Below are 11,617 nucleotides of genomic sequence, written 5' to 3' on the forward strand. Positions count from 1 at the left end.
TTACGGAGATAAAGAGTTAATGTTTCATAATTACGTAATCCCTACTCCAGTAAACTGATCCATAAGAACATTGATACAAGTTAATAAGGAGGCGAGGTGGTTGAGTGGTAAAGCGCTTGGCTCCATAACCGAAGAGTCCCGAATTCGAATCCGGGAGAAGACTGGGGTTTTTAGTTTATGTATCTTTAGGGCGCGTATGGGTTCACCCAGCTCTGATGGGTACCTGACATTAGTTGTGAAAAGTAAAGGCGGTTGGTCGTTGTGTTGACCACTTGACACCCTCGTTAACTCTGATTCACAGAAACAGATGACCTTTACATCATCAGTCCCATAGATCGCAAGATCAAATGTCTTGAGATTTTCATACAAGTTAAAAAAAGAAACAAAAAACTATAAATGGCATGCTTTGATACAGCATGAGTAGGCTACTAAATGAAGGAGGGGTTAAAGTAAAAGTTTTGTTTTTGAAAGTCTATGGTATGTTGCATTTGAATATTTTAGCTCTGCCTTTATTTTATAATTTTTTTTTAGTTGTAACTTTTGTTTTTTAGTTGGCAACTTTGAAGTTCAAATATAGTATAGCGTCCTTGACACTCTTTAGTTTATCGTGAAAATTTTCCAATAACAAACACAAAACAAAACAAAGGAAGAAAGGGACCAACAAGGGGAGTCAACTGTTTGGATTAGATGCAGACGTCAATGGAACATTGGTGCCCCCCCCCCCCCCCCAAAAAAAAAAAAGTTAAATTGCCAACTACCAAACTAGATTCTACAGCTAGATTCTACATTACACACGAAAAGTAACTGTGCTGACTTTGAAGCTGACTGTCCGCTGAAAAAAAAGGGAAAAACTCTTAAATTATGTCGCGCGCAGTTGCGTTGCAAGGTAGGCTATCCGGTGGGCCGGTGGGATAAAAAGATTATTGCGAAGGACACAGCTTCTCCCTAACCCCTTTAACGTGATTTCATACGTTATTGTGAGTGTAATGTTCACAATAATTTTTTACATCTTCAATTATCATCTTTTCTCTCAATTTTACTGTACATAATTTCATCTTATCTTAGGCCTACCTCATTGGACATTTTCGCGATAACGTAAACAATGTCAAGGGCGCTAAACTGAACTCCCCCCCCCCCAAAAAAAAAAAAAAAAAATCCCTGGTCGTCAAAAATCACATAAGACCCAAGATAAAAAAAAAAAACAAAAACAACTTCACAAGACCGAGGTAAATATACAGATAAATGAAGTTTTTCTTTTGACTTTCAAAGCCTAAACTTATTTCCAATCCTCAGTCGCGCACAATTAAGACTTTAAACTAAGTAGTGTTGCGTATCGACAATGATAAATATTTAATTAATAACATTATCAAGTGGGCTATTAGTTATCCATATAATCAGAATACTGACACCTAAACCTATGCAACATTGATGTGTATCATTGATGTGTATCATTGGTGTGTATCATTGAGGTGTATCATTGATTTGTATCATTGATGTGTATCATTGATCTGTATCATAGATTTGTACCATTGATGTGTATTGTTAAGGCTCTTCCGTGGTGTCGAATACAACCAATGAAATAAACAGGAAGTAACCTTCAAACTAATTCAGTAACACCAGCGAAAGGTCGAAACAATCAATATAGGTAGTCGACGCTAGTGTTGAACATCAAACACGTTCAATACTCAAGAAGAGAACCGTCAAATGTCATCTACTCCTAGCCGTCTATATAATGCTTCTTATTCTTACTGTAATAAGAAAAGCGTCTTGTTTATAGCGTCTCCTAGAAAGTTCTTACTTTTTAAAGATCTAACACGTCATCGTGACATCGTCACTAAGTAAAAACTTCCCCCAATTCCCGAAACAAATAACTAATCCATAATCGTGCCATAACTTTGTATCATTGATGTGTATCTTTGATGTGTATCAATGATGTGTATTATTGATGTATATCATTGATCTGTATCATTGATGTTTATCATTGATATGTATCATTGATATGTATCATTAACGTGTATCATTGATATGTATCATTCATATGTATCATTGATGTGTATCATTGATATGTATCATTGATATGTATCATTGATGTGTATCATTGATGTGTATCATTGGTATTTATCATTGATGTGTATCATTGATGTGTATCATTGATCTGTAACATTGATGTGTATCATTGGTATGTTTCGTTGATCTGTATCATTAATATGTATCATTGATGTGTATCGTTGATCTGTATCATTGATCTGTATCATTGGTATGTTTCGTTGATCTGTATCATTAATATGTATCGTTGATGTGTATCATTGATCTGTATCATTGATGTGTATCTTTGATATGTATCATTGATGTGTATCATTGCTATGTATCATTGAAGTGTATCATTGAAGTGTATCATTGAAGTGTATCATTCAGACCTCATAAACACAATAAAGCAATGTTAAAGCATCCCATCCAGATGAACCATTCATTCATCCGAAGCTGGGGCCTATCAAAGTAAAAGCAAACGATTTCGAGTGTCGATCCAGAAGAATATCTAAATTATTCATTTGTCCTGTGTAGCCCTGCTGTGACGTATCACATGTCTATGCAGAGCTGACGTCAGGTTGGCACGCTACTTAAACGAAGGTAAACCGAGATCCTGTGCAAGGAAGTGCACCAGTCATTGATCAACGCTTGTAGCAAGTGTGTGGCCAGAAGAATAACAAGACGAAAAATGGGGAAATGTCCCCTCCTCCCCTCCCCCCTTTCACCCCGAACACACAGGCACACACACACACACACACTTAAATTAAGCAAGCAGTACGCTTATTTGTTTATGACTTGTTGATTGGCTTGGGTAATTCCCGGTGTTCCTCCACAGTCTATTGAAGTTCGAATCTTTTTAATAAGTAAATAGGTGGAACCACGCCAAAATGATTACGTCTTATATTCATTATAGACATTCTCAGTGGCGTATCTAGCGTGGATGAGGAACGGGGAGAATTTGAAAAGCCCCCCGGGCCCCCACTTGAAGAGGGCCCCAAAATGAGTGCATTAACGAAAAATGCAGGGGTCAAGCCCCCCCCCTCCCCCGGGCCACCAAACGATGAAAATTTCCTAGCTACGCCCCTGGTGTGTGTGTGTGTGTGTGTAGGTGTATGAGTGTGTCAGGATTGAGGTATTTCATGGGTTGGTAGCGGGGCGAACGCGTGGATAGTAGAATTTATTTTTCTTTGAAAATTATTTGCACTGCTAGCACAATATATTCAAATAACACCAGCAGTACTTGATTTATACTTATATTATAATGAGGCTTGTCTTCGAGTCCGAAGATTAATGAGGAATGCAATATTTCCCGTGGATACGCAGCCCCAGCTGTGACCTACATATTTTGCGACACCCAAGGCAAACAGAATCATTGTACGACGGTGGTCGACAAAGATTTTCTTTTCGCCGTCTGCGTCTGTCCTCGGCAGCGGATTTTATTTTGGTCTCAGAATAGCTGACTAGCATTACACAAATCAGCTACGCCCGTTGGATTTGTCCCCAAGCTTTATATTGCCGGACAACCCCCCATATCTTTTGTTTCAAACTTCCGATAAACGGGCCCCCATTTTATCGACCCCCCTAACATACTTTTTAGCCCTTAAATTATTGTATGTTATAATGAAGTGACACAGTCCTCGCACTTTCTCTTTGCTCTCTCTCTTTCTCTTTCGCACTCTCTCTCTTTCTTTCTCTCTCTCTCTCTCTTTCTCTCTCTCTTTCTCTCACTCTCTCTCTCTCTTTTTCTTTCTCTCTCTCTCGCTCAATCTCTCTGGAACCCACTTTTTTTTTTCATCCCTCGCATGTTCTCTGACATTGACCTTTGACTTGAATTAGAACGAGCCTCTTTTTAACACACGCCCCCCCCCCCCCCGACACAGACATGCACAGATGCTTTAGACCCGTAGTCTAGTATCACTTTAACTTATCCGCTCCCCCCACTTGCCCACTCGCCCGCGACAAAACAAAACAAAAAGTTAGTCCTACGTACGATTACTGACTTTTCTTCGCTTCTCAATTCAATATCTAAATATTTAATATACTCTATGCTGCTTTTTGATCGGAAAGGCGCCACACACACGCGCTCGCGAGCACGCACGCACACACCCGCCCTCTTTCACACTTTTCAGCCTTTATTTATTACAATGACAATTCTTATTTATTTTTTTTTTTTAAACATCCTCCAATTGATCGATCATCTCACCACACACTTTTCAGCTTTTGAATATATCTGTTGTCATAAGACTAAGACTAAGACTGCTTTATTGATTCTTACGGAAATTTGTTGTCATTACAAAGACTCTTTTCTCATATAAAGACAACACAACAGAAAAATACTCATAAATACAACAGACACAACATAAAGAGTTCATTAAAGCTAATACGGGTTAACAGGTTATCGGTAATGCAAAAATCTAAGCACAGTGGACCTCATTCACCAATCGTAAACAAAACAACTTTTAGCCACGTGATTCTCTATCTCTTCTATACAAATTACGATCTAATTTTACTACACAGTGGCTATCACGTGACAGTTTTTTTCCCGTTGTTTTATCAATATTATCACGTGACTAAATGTTGTTTGTTTACGATTGGTGAATCAGGTCCATTGCGCTTTGTTCTTTGAAAAGAAGTGTTAACTAACTTGGGGAAAGCGTATGGTGTTCGGCATAGTAACATAAGCAAAGTTCCCCTTCCAGACCTTGTGATCTATAGGGCAGTTGATGTAAAGGTCATCTGTTTCTCTGGCCTACGGTTAACGAGGGTGTCTTGTGGCCAGCACAACGACCAATCGCCCATTACTTTTCCCCAACTAATGTCAGGGTACCCATTAGAGCTGGCTGGACTCGGAGACGCCCTAAAAATCCTGAAATTCAAAAATCCCAGTCTTTACCAGGATTCGAACCCAAGACCCCATGGTCAGAAGCCAAGCGCTTCAGCCCTCATGCACCGCGCCTCTGGTGTTCGGCATAGGGACAAATAATACTGCAGTAAAGTAAACATGTCAATGACAGTTGAAAACTCAAACATTATTTGATGGGGGGGGGGGGGGAGAGACCATGAAAGTGGGTGACGAAGCTACAGCTTGTGTAGCCTCACTAGCCTATATGTAAATCTAGCACTGAACACAAGGAAGTATATAACATTATTCAGCATAGGACATATGCAACAAAAACAACATGCGAACACTTTTAACAGAAGCCCTATTGTCCAGTGTCCCCCCCCCCCACCTCCTGTCTCCAGACTACAACTGATTTGTAAGACTCCAAGCGAAGGGGGTTGATATTAACAAAGCTTATATCAACGCACTCTGTGAGTCTGTCTGTCTGGTACAATTTTTGTACACGTTATTTCTCCCACACCCATTCTCGGATCAAGTTGAAACTTTACACAATTTTTTTTAGTTCCTAGCAAATAATACCCTAGTACCTAGCAAAACATAAATTAATCAGTAAATTAACCAATTCGTTAATTAATTATTGGTAATTTATTTTTGTATCGAAAAATGAAATAAATGCTACTTATTGAGAGAGGTAGCTGTATATGTGGAGTTATTTCCCTTATTAGCCTGCCTTTTGTACACGTTTTTTTCGTCACACTTTCCATTCTCGGACCAAGTTGAAATTTCGCATATTTATTCATAGTCGATAACAATAGGCCTACATGAATTAAAATAATTTTCCAATTATTGATCAATCGGTTCCCGGTCACTTCATCCCCGGTCACTTCATCCCCGGTCACTTCATCCCCGGTCATTTCATCCCCTGGTCATTTCATCCCCCGGTCACTTCATCCCCCGGTCATTTCATCCCCAATTAAATATTTTATATATAAATATGATTATGCAGAATGCTTTCTTTTTTACATTTTATGACATATTACTAATACGTTTATAGTGTTTCCTCTTCCACTTTGTATTCTTAATGAGAAATCTAATATTATATGGTAAATCTGGATGTGTACTTATCTATAGCGTAATGATTAAAGGCCAAGGTGTAGTGCAAGTAGTGGGAATCTTTTGAGAGATAGAAGTGCGATTACAATAATTATGACCGTGCCGCTGATAACTTATCATCAAAGGCCAAGGTGTAGTGCAAGTAGTGGAAATCTTTTGAGAGATAGAAGTGCGATTAGAATAATTATGACCGTGCCGCTGATAACTTATCATCAAAGGCCAATGTGTAGTGCAAGTAGTGGGAATCTTTTGAGAGATAGAAGTGCGATTAGAATAATTATGACCGTGCCGCTGATAACTTATCATCAAAGGCCAAGGTGTGGTGGAAGTAGTGGAAATCTTTTGAGAGATAGAAGTGCGATTACAATAATTATGACCGTGCCGCTGATAATTTATCATCAAAGGCCAAGCTGTGGTGAAAGTACGACCATGTTTCACTTTATTTGATTTTTCAATTGCTCTTTCTTGAAAATGGGCGAGTCATTTTTAGCCTTGTAATAAGGTTTTATTTTTTTCTAATAAAGGCGGACTTCCTTATAAACATTAAAGTTACAAATTGTGTTATAGGACTTTATTTCTATCGATATTTCATTTCTACACGTATATGTAAGTATGTATTTTGTTTATTGATATTTATTCTACATATTGAAACTGGTTGGGGGGCCTCTAGTGTTGTGAACATACCCGTCATGATGAGGTTCCTATAGCCTTAAAATTAATTGTTTGAGTGCTTATTGGAAATAATCTTGCATGTATATTTAGGGTGTGACTCTCTCTCTCTCTCTATCTCTTTCTCTCTCTCTGTCATTTAAATAAAAAAGGAATACATTAAATATTGCCCATTTAATGCTTTTTAAAATTACAATTTGTTAGATAAAATTATCAGTGGATGAAAATATCAGGGGATGAAGTGACCGGGGGATGAAGTGACCAGGGGATGAAGTGACCGGGGGATGAAGTGACCAGGGGATGAAATGACCAGGGGATGAAATGACTGGGGATGAAGTGACCGGGGATGAAGTGACCGGGGATGAAATGACCGGGGATGAAGTGACCGGTCACCGATCAATCAGTGGTTATAAATTAATTTTATTTTATAAAGAAAAAGGGAGCTAACTACTGCATTATTAAATATATATACATATGGCAGGAATGTTGTGGTTCTTTCCCTAAGATAAGCTTTTTTAAAACTACTTTTTTTTATTCAACAATCAAGTTATTCATTCAATATCTGTAGGTGGTGATAATTTAGTGAATTCCCAATGCCCATAATATTTAATGAGATCTAGAATAGACGGAAGGAATTTCCAGAGCTCATATTACTGGTAAGCTTTTCGAGGGAAATGATGACTAGGCCTATATACTTCACTATGTTTACGTATGTGCATTGTGTAAATACGATATAAACATTTGCTGTGATATTCTTTGCTTCACTAATAAAAGAGCTTGAAAGATTTTGAAGAAGTGTATCCGGCTCAAAGTAAAGTATCTCAAACTATGCTTCGTCTTAGCTTATGACTTACAGACGTTACTTCAAAAGTGAAGCGCTGTGGCTGAGCGGTAAAGCGCTTGGCTTCTGGGAGATCCCGGGTTCGAATCCTGGTGAAGACTGGGATTTTTAATTTCGGGATCTTTGGGCGTCTCTGAGTTTATAGAGCTGAGTCCACCCAGCTCTAATGGGTACCTGACATTAGTCGGGGAAAAGTTACGGCGGTTTGTTGTTGGGTTGGCTGGCTACATGACACCCTCGTTAACCGTGGTCCACAGAAACAGATGACTTTTACAACATCTGCCCTGTAGATCGTAAGATCTCTTTTTCTTTTATTTTAAAAAAGAAGATAATTACATCTTAGTATCCATGTGTCAATGTAATCATGCATGCTAAGCAGACTTACACTCTGTTAAGTCGTTAAGTTTTCCAAGCCATGACATTGAAAAAAAAAAAAAGGGGGGGGGGGGAAGGTTAGTATGGGGATAGAACTTAAAACCCACGACATTCGCATTATTAGCACGACATTCGCGTTATTAGCACGACATTCGCGTTATTAGCACAACATTCGCGTTATTAGCACAACATTCGCGTTATTAGCACGACACTCTGTAAATTTAACTTTCATGCCATACTACAAGTGCTAAACTTTAGCTTGAAATAAAGGATTCTGTTGTTGTTGTTTTTTTACTTGTGCTTGAAATTAAAACCAGAACATCTGACCGACAAACATCAATTTTTGTTTCTACAATACCTCTTTTCAAGTCACAACTTCATGGAACCTGGGTGGTTGGAACATAGACACGAATACTAGGAAGAAAGTGAGCGATAATATATCTAGTAGGAATTGAAGAGAAAGTATTTGTAAAATGTAGATTTTTGTGTACATGTTTCTTATATCCCTTTAGAATTGAAGATTCTTAGGCCTACTGTTGTGGACGGTCTTTGACTTGTAGCACGATACTGCTGGAAGACAATTGAACCGCTGTAGGCATATTGTATCTTAACTAATAAGACTTCAAATAACTTGAAAAACTTCTTTATGAACAAGACTAAATATAACTTTTATTTTAATCACGAAATCAAGTTGATATTGATATGAGTTAAAATACATGTACTAGACTTTTATGTAATATTTTTTAAACAAAATCTAACTCACTACAATAACACAGCCTTTCCATCTCACATTCTGGAGTCGTCTCCCCTAAAGACCAAAATGACGACAATGCCACCTATCTTGCATCATTCACAGCCAATCGCTAACCTCTTTCCACCGTAACCATAGAAACACACACTCCATAACACCTTCGTCATAGTCCAAATATCCCTTAGGACGCAAAAATTCACAGAAATTACGATATACATCTCTTTTTCCATTAACTAATGCAAACATATAGAATCTAGATGTCGTCTAGGTCTATATAGGCCTACTATATAAAAAAAAATTGTTCCTAAGTGCTATAAACTAATGAATTAATACATAGGTCTGTGATTAATACATTATTGTGAACTCTGAAAGGACTCGTTTCTTACAAACGTGAGGAAAGCGTAATAAAAGTCTTTTTTTTTTTTTTTTTTTTTTTTAAAGAGCGTCTATAAATAGGCACAGTAAGCTATCTTTTCAGTAGGCCACTATGCCCTGACAACTCTAGATCTAGTAGACTAGTAGGCCTGCCGGTAACACTTGTTACACATTGTTTATCTACTTTAGAAACGATTTTTTTTTCTACCAGTCCCTTCAATAAACTCTACAGAGGTCAAGGTCTTGTTGGAGCAGTTAGGTAAATCGGTAAATCATGCCGTTAATACAAAAGCCTGCCTGCATGCTAAGAATAATTCTCAACAGCCTCGATATAAAAGGAAGTATTTCGTACGAAATTCATAGCAGGTAGAAGCACTGGTGAACAAATATTTCACATCAGACTGCTAAAGGAAACATGCCTTCAACACCGAATGAAATTGGCAAGCAACTTTCTTCAAAGGAAAGCTTTTGACCGGGTTTTGCATGAAGACCTGTATCAAGTGATGAAGGAATTAAACATAGATAAGAACATTATCAATGTTATCAAAGACCTATAGTTTTGTACTTCTGAACAACCAAATTAGAGAACGTTTTAGGACATCCCTAGTAGTTTCTTTGGCCAACGGTCAACGAGGGTGTCATGTGGCCAACACAACGACCAACCGCCTTTACTTTTTGCCCAACTAATGCCAGGTACCCATTAGAGCTGGCTGGACTCAGAGGCGCCCAAAGATCCCGAAATTCAAAACCCCAGTCTTCACCGACATTCGACCCCAGGATCGGAAGCCAAACGCTTAACATCTCAGCGCCCCCCCCCCCCCCCACGATCTAAATACAGACTTAAATAATAAAATCATAGCGACGTAGCTTGAGGGTGGGTAGGCTATGTGGTAAATACGTGGCTACCGAACTGATGGGTCTAAGGTTCAAACCTCGACGAAGACATGGATTGTTACGCCCCTGAATCCAAGCCAACCATATCGGCTACCTGACAGTTGTTGGGGGAAAGTAAATTCGATTGGTCGTTATGCTATCGTCACATGACACCCTTTTTTAACATTTGCCCATACACAGATGACCTTTATACTGTTGTAACTCTAAGGCAGACACTCAACGAAAGTCAGGAGGTAATAATAAACGATGGATTTATAATTTATTACAAGAATCAACAAATAGTTAGACTTGGACTTCCGCTATAAAACCACCGGGAGTAATGCCTTAAGTTCTAAGAGTCCTAACCAGAACACAGAACAGACCCACCGACACACTTCCCAGTGTCGCTCCAGGTCTTCCGAACACTTCACTAGTATCACACAGGACAGAATTTAGCCCCAGAATGTCCAGACTCCCATGACATTTAGCCGGATCCACAACAGTCCTTCCTGTCTAAACATGTCTTCCGCTACTTGTGTTGAATGGTGCTCTGATGCGCACCATCAGTGTGGCTCGGGAGCGGAGTTACAACAATACCATCTACCCATCGCAAGGTCTGAAAAGAGTACTTTACTTACAATCGACGTAGCTTACTTCTTTACTTCTAGGGGTTAGGCCTACCATATATGTTTATTGCCCCCCCCTCCCCAAAGAAGAATACAGAGAAGAACAAAGATGGGGGGGGGGGGGCGACAAAAAAAAATTGTAAAAACTAGACTCACGATATAATAAGGCTTGTCTTCGAGTCCGAAAATCATTGTGGAATGCAGTATGTCTCGTGGCTGCTCATCCCCAACTGTGACCTACATATTTTGCCACACCCAGGGCAAGCATAACCATCGGTGGTCGATTTAGATGTTCTTTTAGCCGTCTGCGTCTGTCCTCGGCAGCGGATTTTATTTGGTCTCAAATGTGTACCCTATGTGAGTGACCTCCAGCTGTCTCGTTCTGAGGCAGCATGCAACCTGGTGCTCTCTACTATGTCAGACAAGGAAAGTTGACGCCTAAGCTGGTCTTGAAGCGTTTCCGTGGGGCGCCTCAGTTACGTCGACCACCTTTTAGCTCACCAAAAAAAGATTGCCTTTGGCATACGTTCGTCCCCCATACGGGATACGTGCTCTGCCCAGCGTAACTGTCGGACCATAAGAAGTCCCCAGTACTGCGAACGCCGGTATAGACTCACGATATATCAGATAATCAAAGGCTGTAAAACGACTAAATTAATTTAAATATAATATTTCTCAGACAAAGCAACTTTTTGCAGTATTTCATCATGCGCGAAATCATAAGCTTAGAACGACATTGCTTCAGATTGCTTTATGAGAATGCCACTGTTTTTCTCTAGTTATTAGTCCGTTGTGCGTTTACCAGCGAAAACGTTTTTTCTCAGATGAAAAATTTACTAATACACAACCACTACCCTGTCATCGTCGTAGGGCGTAATCATCTTTTTTTTTTAAAGTAAGGTCTATTTCATAATAATAATTTCAGATTGCAGTAGCCTTAAATCCTGGTCAAACAACTGACCTGTAGTCCAACGCGAACTTTAAACGGAGGACATGTCCTCTCTTTGTCAGACTTCTTGTAATCCTGTAGCCTAGTAGACGCAATACCTCTAAATTAAATCAGTCCACGTCGTCCAAATATATTTTTTTAAATTAAATATAGACCTAGTTAAGATTCCAATAAT

The sequence above is a fragment of the Biomphalaria glabrata genome, chromosome 17 (genome assembly GCF_947242115.1).
Source record: "Biomphalaria glabrata chromosome 17, xgBioGlab47.1, whole genome shotgun sequence".
NCBI lineage: Eukaryota > Metazoa > Mollusca > Gastropoda > Planorbidae > Biomphalaria > Biomphalaria glabrata.